Source organism: Macaca fascicularis, chromosome 5 (genome assembly GCF_037993035.2).
Source record: "Macaca fascicularis isolate 582-1 chromosome 5, T2T-MFA8v1.1".
In the NCBI taxonomy this organism is placed as follows: Eukaryota; Metazoa; Chordata; class Mammalia; order Primates; family Cercopithecidae; genus Macaca; species Macaca fascicularis.
In genome coordinates this window covers 145,080,312-145,104,088 of record NC_088379.1, presented here as the reverse complement: position 1 = coordinate 145,104,088, position 23,777 = coordinate 145,080,312, and the positions used below count along the sequence as shown (strand labels likewise).

The window sequence follows — 23,777 nt, the reverse complement described above, 5'->3', positions numbered from 1 at the left end:
AAGCTATGTCCTTTGTCACGAAGATCATGTAACTCTCTCGTTTTCTGTAAAACCCAGCTCCATATCTTCCTCCCCCAGTGTAGGGTTTTTGGAGTGACCTCAAACCATCATAAGCTTTCCCTTCCTCTGAATTTCTAGGACAAGCATGTACTTGGATCTCTGTGGTTCTCTCCAACTAAATCATAGTCTCTGCTTTTCAATTTGTCTGCGTCTATGACATGCCAGGCACAGGGTAGAGTATAGAACATGATCCTAGTGAATAGTTTTTTAATTAATGAATTCATTGTTATCTCCTATAATGATCTAAAAGTCAAGAATTTCCTTACCCTTTTAATCATGGGTACTAATGACCTTAAAAAGTTCTACTTGCATTAGAAAAATTGAATATTTATACTTGTTATACATAAATCTGCCCCTCAAACAAAAGATACATTTATATTTCACTGGCAGCATGGAAGAAATCAGCAGTCATGATCCTAGATAGTTCTTTCCTCAATACAGTTAATGTTTTCCCAGATTAGTCCACTATAGGTAAGCTGTTCACTTCCTTCAGGACCCAGAGTGCCCTGGAAACTTCAATACCTGCCAATCACTGAGGCGGAAAAGGCTCACACGCTCATTGAAACTGCAGCTGGCCAGTTTTTGGTTTTTGGTTTTGTTTTTTTTTTTTTAATTCTATGAGCACACCTGAAATCTCACCTTGATAGCAGCCTTCTTTCCTGCCATAGAGCAGTACCCATTATGAAGCAGATATGTCCTGAAGCCTTTCCAAGGCGTTTTAAGAACTAATGTGCTATGGAAGCCTCAGAATGAGGATTTCTGCCTGAAAGCCCCCATAGTCTGAAATCCATGGATGCAGAATCAAGACAGTCGGGAAAGGTCTACGCTCCATTGCCTGTTCCTTGAACGCACTGATCTGTGGGCTACCTGGTTTCTATAGGTAGACGTCAGGAACTGTGGGAGCTCTGAGATTTTACCCCACTTACAAGCTACTCAGTTAATGGCCTTTCTTCATCTAGGAGATTTCATTAAAATGCTTTAGTTCTTTCTCCAGAAAAGATATATCAGTTAAACTAATGTGGTTGATGAGAGCAGGTGGTTATAGTCTGGTGACCAAAAGACCAAGCTCTTTGATTCAGTCTCGACACAGACTAGTGAGCTCCACCTAGAAAAAATGGTCTCAGAACTGCAAATCCCAGCCCTCACCCAGGATAGCCATTTTACAAAAGTACACCACTGGTGGCAAGAAAAATCAACAAAGAACAATAGATGTGCTGGCAAGAGTCCAAGACTATTGCAAGAATAACAATGCAAGCACAAGCTCTACGAAGTAATTAGTATCATTGTCCTATGTGTGAAGGACAATAGAGTATTATTATCATTTTGGTCTTGATATTAGTTTTCCAAAGGCCTGAAAAAGGATAAGTACTTCAGACTCATTAAAACAAAATGGGGGTGGAGTTCTATGGGCTACAGACGTAGCTCACAATTCAAGACCTGAATGTGAAGACAGACATCAATCTGGCTCTGGTTTCTTGCGTAAGTGACTCCCTTGACATGCCCCAAATTTACCAGATCTGCTTCTTCTAGCGATCACTAATGTCTTGCTTCAATGCCACCTCTCTCGTGGAGCATTTCCCAGTCTTCCCCTGGAAGAAGTCTATTCCTCCTCTGAGTAGGGTTTGGGCTCTGGCAGTTGTAACTGTACACCTAACCTTTTAGCTTTATGAGTGCACTATCTGTCTCATATTTCCTGCTAGACTATGAATTCTGGAGAATAGAAACTCTGCCATATTCATGTAGGTATCCTCCATATTCATGTAGGTATCCTCCACATTGTATTTCGAACTTAGGTTACACCCAATAAATATTTATTGAAAGAATAAATGAATGAATGGTGACAGAATACCGAGAGAGGTACAGCATCTCTGGAATGTCAGCAGGAGTACCTCATGTAAGCATTCTGCATAGAAGATGGTCCACATGAAACACCCAGCAAGGAGGGTAGCCAGAAACACAAAAAGAGGAAATGGATAAATGAAGACATTCATAAATAAAGAGTGATAACGTCATTAGACTCCACTGTGTCCAGTTCAGCTCATAGAATCCTTTATCTTCATTTTATTTTTGTTATCAAGGATGGGTATTGTTTGTGGAATTCACTCAGGAAAACTTAGTAATTTTCCAACATAGTTAATATTCAGATATGAAAAATCTCTTACAGTTTAAATGGTGAATAGATGCTAATTTATACATATATACTTATGCTCAGAATGCCTAATTAATGATCTTCCGTGTCAGTCACGGATATGTTAATGAGCTTCTTTTGCTCCTGTGTCATAATTGCATTGCTCCTATCTAGCTTAAGGTTGGGGGAACATTTTAGCTGTGGACTAGCAAATGATGCAAAATAACAACGAAACAACTGATAATCATTTGGTGATTCATAAGTTTTGGAAATGTGGAAGTATATGATCATAATAATTTAGGGTGAGAAGATGTAAAGACAGCCAAAGAAAAAGCAGTTGACTGCTTTCATAGTAACTCTCCGTTTGTTGAGTATAAAAAGATTTGCTTGATGTGTAGGACTCTCTTTGTTTGGTCCAAACACTGGATTCACCAACTTTATAACACTGTAAACACTAAGGCTCTGTGATAAAGGGAACTCTACCAACAGGCATTATCCTGTATTTAGATGGGTTGTTTCTCTCAGGACCCAGAAGTGCCAGCTTCTCACTACTTCCCGTGGTCTTTGTTTCCTCTGCCTTCTTAATATATTTTGTTTTCTTCCCCAAACTCATGCTTATTTTCAGCCACAAACTTTTCCACTTTTGTCTAGCAGAGTCTGGTTGGATTTGATTCCTAACTTGCTGCATTTTGGCTTTGTGACTTTGGGCAAATTAATCAACCTCTCTGAGCCTCTGCTTCCTCACCTGTAAAATGGAGTAAGAATGCCAATCGTGTTAGAATAGGCATCAGAATTAAGAGAGTTAATGTGGCTAAAGCCCATTACAAGGTATCTAGTAAGTGACAGAATTGCTCCCATTTTCCTTCCCCTTCCCTTTTTCTGTTTCTTCCTTAGAAATGGAGTGGTTAAGTCCACAGCATCTGAAAGTACACTGGGCCTAACTCCTTTTTCTGTCACATTCCAGCTGTGTGACCTTGGACAAGTTGCTCAGCCTTGCTATGCATCAGTTCCTTGAGATATAAAATGTCACTTCTTGACATTTAGTAAGTGTGCAAAAAAAGCCAACTATTAGTATCTAACAAGCTAAGCAGCTGGGTGAAAATGGACCGCTAGCAAATCAGTGTGTGTGGATTGGTGTCATCTGTTCTAAGGGTCAGGAAGCCCTTCTCCTGGGTTCGAAGCAGAGTGTCTCGACCTTTTGTCAGGGACAGCAGGGAGCACAGGCCCTTGCCCTACTTCTAGATCTGTGTGGGGGCCATTTCTGCTCTTTCTCCTTTCCTGTATGGAGAAATCTGTTTTCTCTGTGAGAGAAACACAAGAATAGATTGGTACGACCTCTCCTGAATGTGTATCGCTCCCCGTCGCTTTGTGCAGGGGTGGAGTCTGGAATGCCCAATCTCTCTGTTCCTTCCTCCCTCTCCCACTCTGACAGGCTGTGGGAGGAATAAAGGGCTTTGTGCCAAACCTTTCATTCGGGGACTCTATTTTTCCTTTCTTTTTATGCCAAAGGCAAATAGTTGAGTTTGCTTGTTGGAAGTGAGGCTTCTGAAAGTATTCAGCTAGCCCTGACATTTTAAAGATTACAAATTATTCTCTAAGTGGTATCAGAATTTGATTTCACATGATCCTTATCTATCACTGATAGATCCTTATCTATCTGTTGCTTGACTTTTTAAGAATGATGAAGCAATGAATTCTAATAACTGACCCCAAAGAAGCAGTGAAATTTAGCCCCTTTTCTCCAGCTATATCCACAGCAATAATGCTAGCATTTTACATCTAGAGTTGATTTACAGATTTCAAAACACTTCCAGAAAAACTCATTTGATCCTCTCATATCCCTGAATGGTAGACATGCCAGAAATTATTGTTCCCATTTTACAGTCAAAAAAACTGAAGCTCAGAAAGATTAAGTGACTTGTCCAGCAATTATATAAGTAGCAAGTCCAGTATTCTGAGTAGAATTCAGAGATTTCAAACCAGTTGCTTTGTATTAGAAAAGGTAAGGTCATGCCACAGTGACAAATCCACCCTCCTCTAGCTCCCTTCTTGATTCCGCTGGCTTAAGTACAGCAACTATTCCCTCCATATTTCCAACTCAGGTTCGTAGGGGAAGAGTGGGGAGGCGGTGCTCCACCTAGGCACTCAGGGGCCCAGGCTGACAGAAGCTCCACTATGTTACGTGACCTCCGTGTTTGGTGCAGCCTGGTAAGGGAATGCAGAGAACTCACAGCAGCTCTTTCTCTGTTCATGGGCTATTGACCAAACTAGTGACATGGCTCCCAGTTAACTACCTGAGAGCCTAGGAAGTCTTCCTATCTACTCAGAAAAGGAGGAGAACCAGCCAGCATGAGCTCCCGAAATCCCCATCACAGGCTTTTAGGTGGTCCATTTACAGAGACTGTGCAATACATGGGACCCGTTTGGAATTAAGCACATTTCATAATAAAATTGCAGCCAGAGCGTTTCATTTTTTTGAGAACAATGAAAACAGAAAAATTTAAGTAGCACTTGATATGTGAGTTAGTTGTTAAAAAGAAAAAAGAAACAATTGTAATCACAGTAGATCATGTTAACCTTATCCTTTTCGGACCTGACCTTTTAAAAATTGGGGTTTCTTCCAAAAGATGACTGGAAAACTTAGGATTCAAATTGAATAGCTCTATCCCTTCTCTCCCTAATCTGTTGTACAGAGAAACTTTTAGGTTAAAAAAAAAACTTAAAGTTTTCCATAGAAAACATCAGGTTTGCTCCTAAGATATTTTAAACATTTAGCAAATCAACCCAAAGTTTTATTACCCACTCAGTTTATTTCCCAGGGAATAAGCATCTATTTAGTTTCCCCTCTATGTTTGGATGATTGATGGAGAGAAAATTTGCAATCAGGGACTCTGAGTAACAGTGAGGGGTTGGAGTTGGATGGCCTTTTGGTCCCAAAGATCTTAGAATATTCAGAGATAAAGACTAGACCTGCAAGCTGAGCAGCAAATAGAACAGTCCAGGGCCAGCCTAAGACTCCTTAAGACATTTCTCCTTCTTTTAAAAAAATAGTAGATGTTAGCTTTCTTTCCCATTATTATCATTATCACTTCTTTTATTATCATTGTTATTTAATTTTTAAAATTTTTTATCAATACTTTATTTTTGTATATATTTATGGTATACAGGTAATATTTGGTTACATGCGTACACTATGTCATGATCACATCAGAGTATTTGGGTAATGACATGTGCCTGTAATCCCAGATACTCGAAAGGCTGAGAAGGGAGGATTCCTCGAGCCTAGTAGTTTTGACACCAGCCTGGGCAACGTAGTGAGACCCCATCTCGAAAAAACAAAAAGACACTTCTTATGCAAAGTGAATCTCTTGCATCCACCCCCGTTCCATAAAGCAGTCTACCATAGACCAGTTGCTGCCTGGATTTCCCTGTGTTTGAGCTGCCTCGGCTCCAGCCTCTGGACTCACCTTAATTCAGGGCTTCCCTTATGGCTTATTCCCTGCTCTGTGCATTCTGGAAACAGCTGGACTTGTCATGGGTGGAAGATCCACTGACGCGAACTCTGCTAAACACCTAGCAACACAGCAGAAATTCTGACAAAGGCGTTCCATGGAAACACAGACATGTTTTCTACCCCACCTTTTCTTTTTAAAATGAAGTATTTTCGATAAAGTGAATTTTGAAACATAAAATAGCAATCCCCAAAGCCCAAGCGAACAATAGTAATTATAATCATAATTGGCACTTGTCTATAATGTCATTTTGCAGGGGGTTCAGCCATTTTCACAGGCATCACCTAGTCTCAGCAGACATGTTTGCGTTTCCTAGGTCATAAATCTCATTGTCTGTATTCTAAGGATATGAAATATGAAAGTGAAGCAACTTATCCAAGGTGGCAGGGAGGACACATGGACAAATGAGAACAGGGTTTCTCAAGTGTGCCTGAGCATAAGCGTCAACTGACACTTGCCAACAATTTGGTTTCCTTAGCCCCACCTCAGAACTACTGCATGAGAATTTTCAGGAAAGATGCCCAAGAATCCTTTTTATGAAGGTACATGGTTGACTTGTGGTACCTACATTTAGGAATAAATCGATCTAACAGAAGAAGCAACCCCTGACTCCTCTCTGCTATCAGCCTCCTGTCGCCGTGGGAAGGAAAGGAGAGTCTCTAAGAGCCTGAGAAAGTTAACCCCAAGAATTCTGATGCACTGTAGGAATAGCAGCTACTGCTACCCATCCCTTGAGTTTTCAAGGAAAGTACACTTTTATTTATTTTTAAATGTCAACACTTTGTACCACTGGTTTCAAAAAAGGCCGTGGGGACTAATAGTAGTGTGCATAAGCATTCTCCTGGTGATCTAAAAACTGGATGCTTTCAGAACTTGTGTTTTGTTTTCTTTTTTGTGAGATGGAGTCTCGCTCTATCGCCCAGGCCGGAGTGCAGTGGCGTGATCTCAGTTCACTGCAGCCTCTGCCTCCCAGGTTCAAGCAATCCTCCTGTCTCAGCCTCCCGATTAGCTGGGATTACAGGCACCTGACACCATGCTGGGCTAATTTTTGTATTTTTAGTAGAGATGGAGTTTCACCATATTGGCCAGTCTGGTCTCAAACTCCTGACCTCAAGTGATCCACCTGCCTCAGCCTCCCAAATTGTTAGGATTACAGGCACGAGCCACTGCACAAAGTTCTTTTATTAAATGTAACTTTTGAGCGGTTAACATATGCCTACGATACAAATTCAAAAGACTAAAAACAAAATATGGTGAAAGATAAATCTCCTTTCTACCCCTTTCTTCCTGTCTCCTAGTTTCCTTCCCCAAAGGCATCCACTGTTACCATTTTCTAGCATTTTCTTCCAGAGACATCTCAAGCATATAGAAGTGTATATGTACGCACATGCTTTTTTAAAAACCCAAATGATAGCGTACCACGTTTAACATCTATGCCATTGTGCCTAATTGATAATTTCCCTCTGACATCACTTAGTGATTTTTTGTGGTTAAAATAACTTTTGTGATAGAGAAACCCTGAAATCCCCAGTGACTTCAAATATAAGATTTTTTTTTCTCTGTCATGCAACAGTCCAAATGCAGGCATTCTTTGGACAGGCAGCAAGCTCCTTCCACCTTGTAGCTCCTCTGCCGATCTTGGAATCTTTTGCTTCCAGCTGGTTGGTGAGAAAAGAGAGATAGCCTAGGTGATTTGGGGGAGTGCTGACTTTTATGGGCCAAGCCAGGTGTTTATGGGCCAAGCCTAGAAATGGCACACATCATTTCTGTCCACAGTCTTTTGTCAAGAACTAAGTCATATATCCCCTTCTAGAGCAAGAGGAGCTGGGAAATGCAGTCTTTGGCTGGGCATCCACTCACCAGCATCAAATTTATACAGTTGAAAGGGTGCAGACGTCTTTGGTGGGCCGCTAGCCATTTCTGCTGCAATTTTTATTCCCAAATGTACTTGGTTTTGTTTTTCTTTAAACTGCAGTGGATGGGATTTTGTTTTCCTGTTGGCACAGGTGAGGACAGTCCGAGATTGGTAGGGATTTTTACACCCCAGGTGTGGTCTGTAAACTGCAGAGTTTGAGAAGCGCTACTTTACGCAGGAGGCCAAGCATTAAGTTTAGCTTTTGTCACTGCTCGTGTGTAACCCCAGGTCCCCGAACTGCCCCACTGCATGTATCTGGACAGAGAGACCCCCTGCCTACCTGATCACTTCATACGTTGAACCACCTCAAACTAAATAACCTCCCTATTATCTAACCCAGATAGAGCCTGGAAAAAGGGATTCCAGAATCCCCAACTCACAGTCTGCCTATAAAGCATTATAGTGATATTATAATGGCCCTTCTTTTTGTGTGTTTGTTTTTTGAGGTGGAGTTTCGCTCTTGTCCCTCAGGCTGGAGTGCAATGGCACCATCTCAGCTCACTGCAACCTCCGCCTCCCGGGTTTGAGCGATTCTCCTGCCTCAGCCTCTGGAGTAGCTGGGATCACAGGCACCCGCTACTACACCGGGCTAGTTTTTTGTATTTTTAGTAGAGATGGAGTTTCACCATGGCGGCCAGGCTGGTCTCAAACTCCTGACCTCAAGTGATCTGCCTGCTTCAGCCTGCCAAAGTGTTAGGATTACAGGCGTGAGCCACCGCGCACAGCCTATAATAGCCCTTCGTAAGCTTTAATTTAATGACTTCATCCTTCTTCATCCCCGGCCCCCCTTAATACTAGACTTGCTACCCAGAAATTTTCTGGGATCTTTTTTTTTTTTTTGCTTAACAAACTTTCCTGCTACTGGAGACAAAAAAAAAAAAAAGAAGAAGAAGAACAAAAACAAATTAGCAATATAAAGAACATTTGTTGAGTTCAGTGTTGGAGAGAGCAGCTCACGGAGCTGCTGAGAAGCCACAGCTGACCCTTTCCGCGCTCTGGGTAGGAGCCAGCTGCAAGGAGGGAGACCTAAGGCTCTAGAGGGAATGGCTCCCTCCTCCACAGCTCTGCATGCGGCAGCCCCCAAAATAGAAATGCGGGTACCAAGTTGTGATGGCAGGGAATCAGCAGAAGGAGGTGAGGCTGCCTCTGCTCCCTGCCCTCCAGGCTTTCACAGGCCAACCTGTGACCTCACTGGTGGGCCTCCGGAAGCAGGGCAAGACAGAGGCCCTGCATTGCCTTGGCATTTCCGCATTTGTTTTCTCTTCCTTGCTAGTGTGCCTTGACTCTGTGGTCACTGTTCTCCATGTCAGCACATTCAAAATTGCTGACTGTCAACACTGAAGGCAGCGTGCCTGCTACTGAAGAAGCCACAAGGAAAACAGCTTTGGGTAATGGTGGATGTTCCTGGTGTGACACATTCCTAGCTCCCGGCACAGGCCCTTTACAAAGAACAGGGTTTTGCGGTTTGGGTAGGATGGGGAGAAAGAAAGAGGGAGGGAAAAAGAGAAGGAGGCTTGGCTTGTTGAGATCTTTTCTTAAGGAAATAAATATTGGTTTTCTAAAATTTGAACAGCTGAAATGGGAGATTGGCAGTAAGCAAAATGTGATTGTAACAATGAAACCCACGTGCAGACAGCAGTTGGGAGTCATTAAGGCAATGAGGTTGTTCTTCACCATCTTGGGAGGAAAGAAAAGGTGACCAAAATGCCGTTTAGTAACCAAATGGCCTCTTCAAGCCCTTCGGGCTGGCTCAGAGCTGCATGCAGAGCTTTGATGGTGTGGGTGGTGCTGTTCCCTCGGGCAGAGCTTGGCTGGAGGACTCTTAGCAGGGTGGCCGCAAGTCTCTGGGGCCCCTACTTGGGGACTTACACAGACCAGGCTGGATGTCTTTGTAGCTTGTCAAACCACAACTGTTCACAGAAGGCATGTGGGTTAGAATCTACCACAGTCAAACCAGGGAGAATGTGTTACCCATTTCCAGAAAGGTTGCTAGTTTGTGTGCTGTAATGGAAAGTGGCCAACTTTATCTTTTCTTACAAGAACTATAATGGGCAATCAGGATGGAGGCTTGATCTACAGGACCCTCTACTGAGGGTCTACTTTGAAAAAGGTGATAGGAGGGAGGTGCTGGGTGTATTAATCAGAGTGTACATCAGTTTCTACTACCACTTCTGTATTTTAGAAGCATGTCAATAAGGCATAGAGGCTGCATGGCCATAGGGAAGAGCTTACCCCTGGAGTGAGACTGCCTGGGTTCACATCCCAACTCTGGCACTACTAGTGTATTATCTATCCTACCTGTGCCTCAGTCTTCTCACACGTACAATGGGGATGATAGTTTCTACCTCATAGGGATCTTGTGAAGTTTGATTGTATTAATATATGTGTCTATACATAGTGTCATGTAAGTGTTTACTATTTTAACAATTACGGATGGAGAATATGAAGAGATAAAGTATGAGAAAAGGGTTGAGTGGTTTAAGAGAAGTTTTTAGAAATAGATTATACTTTGGAGTATAATTCAATCCATGTTTGGACCATTTATAGTGTCATCCTTTAGGGAATTTGGTTCATAATCCTCTTACATGAATTGAAACCAAGATGGAGCCTCCTTACATCAAATTCTGCACTGTAGTTAATAGTGTCGTGGAGAATTTCCAGAGTATTAATAATGAGCTAATACACCTATGAATGTTAAATGTCTTGGAAGCAGTTTCCTGATGAGCAAATACCAGATGTGGCAATGGCCATGGTCTAATTGCCCAAGAGGTAGTTAAATATAGTTTTTAGTCCTTTTCTAAGCAGTTATTTGAAAGCTGAAATATTTTCCCTAAAGGCCCATCAGCTGTTCTTAACAGTGAAATGAAGTATTTGGGTAGAGCAAAAGTGCTCAGGAGTGTGTTTGCTTCCTGTAAATCTAATTTACCTTTGTAAATTGTTGGTTTTTTCCACATAGACTTTTGTTTTGTAAACTTCCACGTTTGACTTTTTAGTGTAGAGTGGTAACTTTTATTTACTTATTTATTTATTATTTATTTTTGAGACAGAATTTCACTCTTGTTGCCTAGACTGGAATGCAGTGGCGTGATCTTGACCCACTACAACCTACCCCTCCCGGGTTCAAGCGATTCTCCTGCCTCAGCCTCCTGACTAGCTGAGATTACAGGCATGTGCCACCACACCTGGCTAATTTTGTATTTTTAGTAGAGACGGGGTTTCTCCATGTCGGTCAGGCTGGTCTCGAACTCCCGACCTCAAGTGATCTGCCCACCCCAGCATCCCAAAGTGCTGGGATTACAGGCGTGAGTCACCATGCCCAGCAAGTGGTAGCTTTTAGTGTTCTAGAGATCCTAATTGAGAATAATACTAGTTATTGTTTTGTTTTGTTTTGATTTTTTTTGGACGGAATCCTGCTGTCGAAACTGGGGCATAGAGAGGTTAACTTGCTCCAGGATCACAGCAGGTAGCTGGATTCTAGATATAGGAATACAAAAGCCCAAACACTTTACCACTAACCCCTAAATTAAAAGGTTAATTAAGTCCCATAAATTAAAATCAGCCCTCCTTTCTGCTAGGGACATGTAGGTGCTTTGCAAGGTGTGGATTGAGCTGCCCTCAGGTCTACAGTTCTTTTAATAAGTAGGACGGAGTCCAATCTGCCATGCTAGAAAATTGTAATTTTTGTAGCAGCATTGTTAGTGTTACATGAAACCAGAATTTCCCAGGTTCCTGATGGCAGAGATGTGTGTCTAGCTTCTCTTCCACGGACAAGTTTCATCTCTGGAGGCGATCAAGGCAGCCTGTGTAGAAGACTAAGACCTAGGAATTGGGCTGTGAATAGCTGTCCATGTCCATTTAGCAAATACCACTTCGCTATTTTAAGAGCAAGAAGGAAAATGCCATTTAAATAGTGATTTAGACTTACAGGAAGGACAAGGCCAGGATAAAATCTACCAAAGATTTTAAGAAAATCTCCACCCCGAATAAAAATTGAAAGCAGTACAATTTTCATGTCTACTGTATGTGTATTTTCAGAAAGGGAATTTTTTATGCAAAGGACACACTGACATCAATGACTAATGTTCAAAAACAACAATTGGAAAGGTTGTGCAATGTGGAGATTCTTCCTCTATATTTAGAATAAAACTTTGTGTTTTTACTGTCAGGATGTGAGCTTAATTATAGCATGTTGCAAACTTTGCTTTTCTAAAGAGAGAGAGAGAGAGAGAGAGAGGAGTGTAGCTTACTCTGCCTGAAGAAATTTGGGTGCTATTTTTGTTTTCCTTTTGAAACATCAAGGGTTGATATAAGGTAGTTTTAGAAATGTAGTATTTCTTGACCCTCAATGAACTGATGACCTCCCTGAGGCCAGGAAGGATGTTTTGTTCTTCTGTTTTAGCTTTTATATTTTATAATCATTATTTACTTGAATAAAACCAAGGATGTCACCTGGGCTGTTTGGAAAGATTTCATTTTGATTTTTGTTTAAGGAATGCACAAATTATTCTTCTGGAGATAAGATTTTTTTCTGGCATGAAAACTTGCATTTAGAAAAAAATATATAATTATTCATTATATTATTCCCATAATTAGCAGTTATACATTTGGTATAGTTATTTATTGACTATTCAGGAGTCACCTTTTTGTGTTTGTACATACCTGTGTGCTTAATAATAACAAAAAAATTATTGCACTGAGATTATTTACATTGTCAGACTCATTATACAGACTGAACAGTATTTGGTTCTAGCTGTAAGTCCTTCATATCAACCATGAAAATTTGCTCATGCCCACATTCCCTGAATCTGAGAGAATCACCCTAGATGGTTTGTAGAAATAATTAATAAACTTCATCTCACCTTCAAAAACTATTATGAAGCTGATGCATATATTATCTTTAGCTTCTGAATATAAGATTTCATCACACCTTGCACACAGTAAGTTTTCCAATGTTACGTATCTTGAATGATTAATTCAAAAGAAATCAAGGTGGAACTAAGATGAATTCTTGTACAAGCTCACATTTTGTGGTGACAGCGTTCACAAAGTTTGTCGGTATTTTCCATTCTGATCCTACCATCGTACCATTTGGGGAAACTTAACATTTTCTCATTAGATGTCTGGTGCTAAAATAGAATGTAGTTAATCAGGACTGAGAAGGTGTGCGGTGCATACACTTATTAAGGAGCAATCCACTGGCTCCTTATTACAGCTATTAGTTCCCAGGCAACACCTTCCACCTTTTTTTTGTTTGTTTCATACAATGGCTTATTAAAAACCACTGCCTGAATAAATGCCTTAGTATGATGTACAGGGATAGGTAGATGAAACTGCGTTGGCAAAATCATGATCTGGAGGAATTAAACATTTCGACAATTTAAATAAAATTTTAATTTGGTTTTATTAATCATGGGAAAAAATACACATTGGACAAATGTATTAAATATCTATCCTATGTCAGGCTACTTAAAATCAGTGAAACAAAGTTTGTGAACCTAGTTTAAAGTTAACATGATTTATTAATATTTGAATATTTTCATGCAATTAAACCTTTGATTTTATAGCTGAAAGAATACAGTGTTGTGGAATATGCTGGCAGCTTGTCTGTGGTTTGGTTTTCATATTAAGTATAAATGTTTGGCTATTTTAAAAGAGATGTTGGCATCCAGCAGTAATTATTCCCTAATACCAAATATGAAACTTCCAGGTATAAGGATAAATCTTTAAAAAAAAAAAAAAAAAGTTTCTTAAAGTTTTAGACAGTCACAGCAGTGTGTTGCTGGAAGTCATTTAAACATCTGAATTCATCAGAAGCACATAAAATGATAATTCAAAGAATCCGCAGAAATAGGAAGAGTTGTTTGCTTTGGAATAATTCAGTCTTAATTGAGAACCTATAATTTAAAAAAGAAGAGAAGCTCATTTTTCCTTAATAGGCCAAGTAAATAAGGAGAAAGGGAAGTCTGGGAGAGTCAACAGACCTTCTATCAGAACTTCTTGGAAATTGCCTTTGGAGGGTTTAGGGGGTGGAATTTTCCGTTTTAAAATGTTGTCTTTAGGCCGGGCGCAGTGGCTTTGCCTATAATCCCAGCACTTTGGGAGGCTGAGGTGGGCGGATCGCAAGGTCAGGAGATTGAGACCATCCTGGCTAACATGGTGAAATCCCCTCTCTGCTAAAATTACAAAATACTAGTCGGGTGTGGTGGCACACACCTGTCGTCCCAGCTACCCGGGAGGCTGAGGCAGAAGAACCACTTGAACCCGGGAGGCGGAGGTTACAGTGAGCTGAGATTGCGCCATTGCACTCCAGCCTGGGCGACAGAGCAGGACTCCATCTCAGAAAAAAAAAAAAAAAAGTTGTCTTTGGGCACACAACCCAACCTTAAGTTACCATATTGTATTCCAGATGTTTTATAGTGGATAATCAACAGATCGTAGTATCAGGAAGGTGGTATTTAGCATACAAAATCTGCTACTGCAAGAGGATCTCCATTGTACATATTCCAAACAGGTAAATCCATGTACATTCAGTGTAGGCGTTGAATTCAAGTTGATACACATCCAGGTCAAGAAGCAAACTCTTCATCCTGGTTCTTTCTATTCGCATTTTAGCCAAAAATGATTATGTATGCAATCACTTGGATCCAGAGCTGGCCATTCCCTGGAATTCCAGGAATGCTGCAGTAAGCTTATCTTCTTAAGCCTAAACCAACCTCGTGTGTCCATCCCCCATAACCCACCTCCCACCCTAGGGCTCCAATTACATGGGCTTCTTATTCTTCTCTAATACTCTGTTTCTTCTCTACTTCTTTTCTCTATTTTCAAATCATAGACATTTTATTTTTCCAGCCTCTGGCATTTGTGACCCCTCTCAAGTCTGTCTCCAGGCACTAACAACTGTGGGCCCTCTTTATTCTTTTCCTGTCATTCGTGGCTGTCTTCACCAATATCTTGTTTTACATCTGGATGCTGGAAAGATTATGAACTTTATTTCTTCTATGAGAAGCAACATTCTCATCTTCAAACTTATATGATTAGAAGGGGGAGGCGCTGTTCGAAACAATCCTATATTTTAAGTTTTTTTATTTTGGAGAAATCTTTTTATTTTAGGTGAAACATTCTTTTAAATTTTTGTCAGCACCCCCATTTCACATATGTAAATGAAATAAATTTTGATTGTACATTTTTGTTTAAAATTATATGACTTTTGTTGAAGAAAAACATTCAAAATACAAACATAATCTCTATAAACATTTTATCCTGCAAAAATGTGATATCAGTTGTTTTGAGTTATGATGACTGTTCTAATAGAGCAGAGCAGAAAATGTTGCCCAAATTAACCTGTCAACCTGAAAATGGTTTGTCTCTTTGTGACTTCACAGATATCGGCTTTATTTAGCTTTGGGGAATAAAAGGACCAAATCGCAATTCAGTTTTCTAATGTAACTGCTCAAACATGTGTTTCTACATAGTTTACACATATAAAATGTACTAATCATAGAAAAACTATAAATCTGAGTTGTTTATAATTAATATTAGGAGTATAGACACTAGGAACATAGTTTGGCAAAAAAAAAAAATAGTAATGAAATTTTATCTTCTTGAAGGTTGATTTAAATCATCTTTCTGATGACTGATTTAAGTAATATACAGCCTAAAACAAAGGGGGCCCAGTGACCTCCTGGCCGTGTCATAGAGCAGTGGCTCTCAGATAAGATGTGTCTGCTCCAGTTTCTCTGGACAGTGTTATGTCTACATTAATCACAGAGAACTTACTGCAGTAATCACAAAGTGGTTCCAGGCCACATGTTTGTAGCAGGGCACAGGATAGAAAATAGCAAGGTGTCTGTCTACCCTGGGTTCATCGGCTTTAATGACATGACGCTGTAAGTGGGCATGGACTCCTAAATCTCTTAGCTGGGCTATTAATGTAATAAAACCTTCTGGGTTGTGTTCTCGATATTATGGCTCTTTGTTCTGGTATTAAAGGTTTCTTTCTTGCTTGCTTTTTTTTTTTTTTTTTTTTTAAATAGAGTTTTTCTCTTGTTGCCTAGGCTGGAGTATAGTGGTGCGATCTCAGTTCACTGCAACCTCCGCCTCCTGGTTCAAGCGATTGTCCTGCCTCAGTCTCTGGGGTAACTGGGATCACAGGCGCCTGCCACCATGCCCGGCTAATGTTTTGTATTTTTAGTAGAGATGAGGTTTCACTATGTTGGCCAGGCTGGTCTCGAACTCCTGACTTCAGGTGATCCACCCACCTCGACCTCCCAAAGTGTTGGGATTATAGGTGTGAGCCTTTGTGCCTGGCTTGGTATTAAAGGTTTCTAATGTGAAGTAAGAGAAGACTGTGTAATTCCTTCAGTTATATGTAACCCTGCTGAAATATAAGAGCATATTAGACCATCAGGCCCAAGGCTGATTGTCGCTGTATGTCTTGCTCCTAACAAGGTTTAGCATGTATCCATCCCCCTAAACACACATACGTACTCAACACATGCTTAAACACATACATGTACATTTTAGTTGATGTCTAGTCATTACTATCATTCTTACTGTCCCCAGAATCTTCCCCCAACCCTGGAAAAAACCACTCCCAATACCACCAACACCACCACCAACAACAAATTAGGATTATTAACTTGGTATCCTAGTTTTGCACACCAGAATTAGGCTACAACATGACCCTTAAAAAGAAAACTTCTTAATAAACATAAGTACTCTTGAAAGCTATGTAACTAAAGCATTAACCTGTCTCGCATATTGATGACTTTGTTTCAGAAACTTACATTGATACACGTCAACGAATGAGTCCATGGATCATTTTGCAGAATTTGTATAATACTGTAGGAAAACCAGGATTAAACACATATAACTAAGGCTAGAAAATCTTCCACCCTGAAAAGAATTTTCAAAGATAGTAAAAACATGATTTATTACCAAATTCCATAATCTGGGCAGTATGTGTTGCCAATAATGTACAGCTAAGTCTAAAAAGAGAAAACAAATTTTAAAAAGCAGCATGTTCTTATGAAAACTAAGAGTACTAAGTCATCATAATGAAATCCTAGACCAAATCTACATTGTAGGGGTGGAGAACATTTGAACATTTTAATTTATGATTGTAAATTGAACGAACATAAATGAGAGATCCAGCCCATTCATCAGCATCACTTGTGATCTATATTTAACATAGATTATAGGACAATATCATTAATAACAAAATCTGAAAATTGAACCAACTCCTAAGTTATACAAGTGAATCTTAATGAACAACAACTCCCTGGTGTTAATGTCTCCATGTGCTGGGACATGGAAAAATGCAGTGTGAGTTGCAGTCTGCTCTTAGAGTGAAGGGTGGTATGTGCCAGGTATTGCGTCATATTGTGTATGTGAAGAGGGATAAGTAATGGCATAGACATCAAATTATTCAGGAATTCAGTGTGCTGGGGAGAAGCCAAGTGGGGTCCCAAGAAAGGAGCCAGGTTTTGAAGATGAGTGTCAGGGCTCATTCATGAAGCAGCTAGCACAGATTTTGGGAACAATTTGCTTCCTTTCTCAGCTTTCTTTGGCCTGGTCTAAAATGTACCACATACTGTTTATTGAATGTCTTCTCTGTGCCAGATGACTTTCTCATATTATTGCCAAAGTAGTCATCACAGAATTGAGGAATTATTATTATCCCTTTCTACTGGTGAGGAAACCAAGACTCAAAGCAATTAAGCACTTCGTTTAAAGTCACATAACCAGGAAGTGAGTTCAGATTCCAATCAATCTTTAGGTGCCCTGTTAAATCTTTACATAGTGTACAGATATGACATAGATTGGGTAGGATACACGTAGAGAAAACAAGCTTCCCCAATACAAGTGTATAATAAATATAAATACTGTTCCTAGTGAGTTAACTGAAGTAACCACAAAGCAGTATTGGTGGTGGGGGTAGTGGAGAGGTGAAGAAAGGAAGACTGTAAGGATACACCTAAAAAACAATTTGAAACAATGCAAAAGAGCTATGGCAGCTGGAAAATTAGGGCACTGACAAATTACTTGGCATGTGGAGGTACAAAACTGGTTTCAACAAGTGTCTATTGAGAACCTCCTATGCACAAAACACTGTACTATGCCTTGTTCAGAGATAGAGGAGGTATCCCAGCCCTCACAGAATGTATAGTTGAATGGAGAAAAATCACAAATACCAATGTATTGAGAGCTGTCATTGGAGATATTTAACAAGGTGCTATGGAAGGACAGGAGAGAAGAGATTAAATTTTAACAGCAAAGACCCCCTTGTTGAGAATAGGGTTTTGAGCTTGGATCTTGGAGAACAGAGAGAGCTGACCAGGGGAGGTGGGGGACGAGAATGAACAGAAAGGGCATTCTAGGCACCGAGATCAGTAGGCAGAAAGAAACACGGCGGGAATCCAAGGAGTGCCCAGAAGATTGGGCCTCAGGCAGTAAACCAGACAGAGCCATGTTTTGGAGAACCTGGAACATCATGCTAAGAAGCTTAGACTCTATTAGCCGTGGGGAGCCATGGAAGATTTCTGAGCAACTTAATGACATCTAGAGTTGGACTCTAGAGTGATAATTCTGATGCCTCTGTCAAGAATGAGGAGAAGTGAGAATAATTAAAAGGTTTTTGTAATAATAGTTTATACAAGAGGTATGGGAATATCAGGGTCCGTGGCAGTGTGAAAGGAAGAAGTACATACAATCATTAAAGAGGTAACCTCAGATGAGATGTAGAGAATGAAGAGCTGCAGAGTCAGTGATACAGCTATAGGTCTTCTCAAATAGAGGTATCATGTGTTCACGAAGGGGAAGAAATGAAGCTGTTTGTAGACCGCAGACTTAAATGAAAAGCCAGTCTTCACAATACGCAGAGTGGGGAAGGATGACTGGTCACTGAGCTGTCTTCAGACATATATGCATCGAGAGTTATAAAAGGTTATTAGCAGAATTGCATCTGGGAAAGACTATAGATTACCACACATTGCATTAATTGGGTTTGTGTATATTGAAAGGTGATTGTGCACTGGGTAGGCACTATGAGTACTGTTGGTTGAACATTAAAATTAGTCTCGTTATTATAATTACAATACATATAATATCCATATCTTCTTTTTTTTTTTTTTTTTTTGAGATGGAGTCTCGCTCTGTCGCCCAGGCTGGAGTGCAGTGGCGCGATCTCGGCTCACTGCAAGCTCTGCCTCCCGGGTTCACGCCATTCTCCTGCTTCAGCCTCCCGAGTAGCTGGGACTACAGGCGCCCGTCACCACGCCTGGCTAATTTTTTTGTGTTTTTAGTAGAGACGGGGTTTCACTGTGTTAGCCAGGATGGTCTCGATCTCTTAACCTTGTGATCCACCTGCCTCAGCCTCCCAAAGTGCTGGGATTACAGGCGTGAGCCACCACACCCGGCCAATATCCATATCTTTAAAACACCTGTATCAGGGAAAAAATTGCCTCCATTGACTTGAATTATCCATTTTTTTTTAATTTAGAGTTATATCTTGATCCATTATGTAATCCTTGAGGCAAAATGAAACTGTGCCATTTTTTCAGAATGCAGCAGGCTATTAAAAGAGTTCACCCTCTTTCATAACCACCACCACTCCACTCCCACAAGCCTATCAGATCTCATCACTCAGGCACTATTATATGTTATGTGCTGACGTCGTATGGGTATTAGAATGTCATTGTGTTTTCTGATTGTCTGATCTAGAGGTGGCTTGAATGAGTGTAAAAAGCCTTACTAACTGATAGTAGGCCCAGGTTCTGGCCTTAGCCTGCCTCATACTGGCTTTGTGACCTTGAGCCAATCACTTCATGACTCTGGATCTTAGTGTCGTTTTCTGTGAACTGGTGGAGTCAGGCTAGATGGTCGGTAGGGTCTCCCCGATTTGGAGGATACCCTGTGCGCTTGAGGCCCAGGGCTTAGCATTGCTGTTTCCTCTCTCCCAGTCCCTAGTATTGATCATCTACCCAAGAACTAAGAGCACTTCAAAACGTTTGCTATTGTAATTTCAGAATATATCATTGCTTATATTTTAAAATCTTTCTGCCTTGAGGGCCACTCATAGCCCTTGATGCCCAGACTTAGTAGGAATGTAAATATGTACACATTGGCATGGAGGCAGGGAAAATAGGAGCACTGGGTATATGGATCAAAGCAATGCTTTCACCTGGCAGACAGCCACTGAATCAGTGTTAGTTTTTTTGGCCTCAGAATCCAGCAAAGGACATCGAGTGTAAACCTGTGCATCTTGATCTGTCTGGTTTGTAAAATTTTGAAGTCTAGGGAAATCGCATGTAGGCAGGAAAGGTGTGATGTAATTTATGGATGTAGCTCTCCTAAATTCATAAGCAGAAAGCACGTCTGTGTGCAGATAAGCCTAAGAAGAAGACACACATTAGAGAAGGGCCACCAGAACTGGAGAAGGGACAGCCAAAAGTGGAGTTTCTGCTTTCGTTGCCTCTGAGGGTAATAAAAATACCCTTTGCTGGGCAGGCGCAGTGGCTCATACCTGCGATCCCAGCACTTTGGGAGGCTGAGACAGGCAGATCACTTGAGGCCAGGAGTTCAAGACCAGCCTAGCCAAAGTGGTGAAACTCTGTCTCTACCAAAAAACACAAAAATTAGCCAAGTGTGGTGGTAGGTGCCTGTAATCCCAGCTACTCTGGAGGCTGAGGCAAGAGAATCCCTTGAACCTGGGAGGCGGAGGTTGCAGTGAGCTGAGATCACACCACCACAGTCTATCCCAGGTGACAGAGCAAGACTCCATGTCAAAAAAAAAAAAAAAAACTCCTTTGCTAGATCATTGGCTACACCAGACTTCTGCCACTAACCTTTAATTCACTTTACATCATCAGTGACATGAAATCTTGTGGTGTTTTGTTGTTGTGCATTGAATCTATGAAGGAGGTTAAGAATAAAGGATTTCATTATAGGTAACAACAATGCAACAATCACATTTCCATGAGGGGTGACATTCGATAAAATTATACAGATTTAATTCATTACTGAAAGAAAAGTATCACTATAAAACTTTTAATTTGAGTGTAACTTTTAGAAAATTTGGCTAGCAAGAAAGACAGGTGGGCAAATAGCACTATGAGCCCTTTCTTTTTTGAAAAACAAAAGTAAAAATTAGCAGATGTTTTCTGACTTATTTTGATGGAATGTCATAGAGTTGTTTGACACTGGGCAGAAACTTGACTCTCCCTTGTTTTCATTATGTAGCAAAGTAAACTCCTGGCTCCTGAATTCAGTCTCTTGCCTCCCCTGAGCAAGATGAATTTCTAATGGCTTTGGTTCTTGAAAAGCTCTACTGAAGCCGTGATTTAAACAGGACTTTCTTTCAGTGGGGTCACTTTTTAAATGCTATTTAGGTGGCTTTGTTGAGGAGTTGGGGAAAAGATAAAGAGGAGGAGGTAAGGGCAAACAAATATATCTCAGGTATTTTTTTCAACTTTTTTTTTTTAGAGACAGGGTCTCACCATGTTACCCAGGCTGGAGTGCAATGGCTATTCACAGGTGCGATCATAGCACACTGCAGCCTTGAACTCTTGGCTTCAGGTGATCCTCCTGCCTCGGCCTTCCAAGTAGGTGGAACTACAAGTGTGTGCACACAAAAAAAGAAGGTATCTCAGAAAATTTCTGAATTCTTTTAGAACAATATTGGTGAGTATGTAAATTGGTACAGCTATTATGAAAAACAGTATAGAGGTCCCTCAAAAAAATTAAAAATAAGACTACCATATGATCCAGCAATCCCACTTTGCTTCTGGATATGTGTCTAAAGGAAATGTGTATGTCAAAAAGATGTTTGCACTCCTGTGTTAATTGCAGCATTATTCACAATAGCCAAGATATGAAATCAGCTTAAGTATCCATCAACTGATGAATGAATTTTAAAATGTTGTGTGTATATGTGGTGTGTGTGTACACACGTGTATAAACAATGGAATATTATTCAACCTCTAAAGAGAACGAAATCCCACAATTTGTGACAACATGGGGGTAGCTGGAGGACGTTATGCTAAATGTAATAAGCCAAGCAGAGAAAGACAGATACTGCATGATGTTATTTATACGTGGAATCTAAAAATGTTGAACTCAGATAGAGTAGAATGATGGTTATCAGAAGCTGGGAGGTGGGGAAAATGAGGAGATGCTGGTCGAAGGGTACAAAGTTTTAGTTATGCTGGATAGATAAGTTCCAGGGATCTAATGTACAATATGGTAAGGACAATCAGTAATACTGTATTGTATACTTGAAATTGCTAAGAGAGTAGACCTTAATAGTTCTCACCACATAGAAAATAAAGGGTAACTATGTGAGGTGATGGATATGTTAATGAGCTTGTGATAATTATTTTGCAATGTATACATATATCAAAACATCATATTGTGCACCTTAAATGTATGCAATTTTTATATGCCGATTATGCTTTAAGGAAGCTGGAAAAAAATAGCAGAAAGCACAAAAATAAATTATAAAAAATTTAAAATCTAAAACCCCACAACAAGCAAAAACCAAACCAAACCAAAAAAAAAACAAAACAACACAAAAACAACAACAACAAAAAAACCCTAGAACAGCTGAAACACTTGAAACACTGAGGATAAGTGTTAGATAAAGGAAGCCCTATTTTTCTTCCAAGAAAGAAACAAACCCAATATTTGATGTGATGGATTTATGATTTTACCAGGGAAGAGAAGGAGGGCAGGGAGTTGAGGGCTTATTAAGATACTGCCCAAGTAGCTTCAGCTTGGTGAATATTAAGCTTACTGGGTATTGTTTGCTGAATATATTTTTATTGCTTAAATCTATTTCACGTATGTTATTTATTTATAACTTTAAAGATAATTTAATATATAAAACCTTCTCTGCTGAAACGTGGGTATTAATTTCCAAGCATCATTTATTGCACTTATGGCTGATGGATTGTTATGAGTCAGAACTAATAAACTTGTAAGGATTAATAGAATATCAGTCCGGAAAAAAAGAGAGGTGTCTTGATGGTTGCCATGTAACTGCATCTGCCTGGAAGGCTGAATTACATGAGAAGTCGGCTGTGCTCTGTGCCTTGCTGAGGAAGGGGGGTGATGGGCAGTTGGGGAGAGCAGTAAAATGGATGATTAATACCTTCTAATTGAGTGGATATTGGCAGCCGTACGTTGCCCAAGACATTAAGTAGCTGGCAAACTGATATCTTTTGCTAAACATGGTTATACTCTCATGGAAGTGCCTGTTGTGTAGATTAGACAAGGTGATGCTAAGGAAACCTGGCTTTGTTGAAACAAACCAGGCACAAGATTCAACAAGCAGAAAATTACTCTATGCCTTAGGGTTTATTTTCTCTCTGCAAAAAGAGAATCTTGCACTCCATGTATGTTATAAAGTGTTGTTAGGGCAAAGAGGTTTAGAAAAACAACATCAGCAAGCCACCAGATTTCTTTGACATTTAGGGAAGAATGCTTTAGTGGTCGAGTTTGGTTTTTTCCTTACTCCCTTGAGGAGTACTCCTTTGGAAAGCTGAAGTCCCTTAACTACACATGCTTTTGAAGTCAGGGGTGGAGACAGCCACATGGTTCATATTGGCCTTTCGATGGGGGTAGAAATAAGAGCTGAAGAGCCCCGTGGACATCCTCACCCTCTTTCTGAGGGGGCGATGGGAGAGAAGGCAGCCAGGAGCATCTGCTTCCTGATTAATGGAGAATGACATCACCGCCGCATGCACAGCTGAAAACTCGGGTCAGGGTTGTTTTTTGCACATGTTAATCTTTATTTCCAGTTGAGAAGAGAATTGCCACATTTTCACACACCCTCTCATTTCCATTTTATTTTTCTCCTTTTCCCCCTTTTCTCTCCCTCCTCAACACACTCACAAGTATGCACATTCATGTTCACTCACACACGCCCCCCCATCGTCACACACACTTTTACATTCACACGTGCATATACATTGACATATTCATAAATACATCACACACACACATTCACATACACTCAGACACGCACTCACAAATATTCATAAACACATTCACACATTCATACTCACACATGACATTCACCCATACACATATTCACACACATAGACACACACTCATTCACACATTCATATGTTCACACATTGACACACAAATTCACACAATGTCA

General features: G+C 40.4%; 1 protein-coding gene across 1 annotated transcript in view; it reads left to right on the top strand.

The window, feature by feature from the left end:
* The window catches only part of MAML3 (mastermind like transcriptional coactivator 3), a 435,952-nt gene that overhangs the window by 192,925 nt on the left and 219,250 nt on the right, over positions 1–23,777 (top strand). The gene's annotated exons all lie outside the window — the stretch shown is intronic.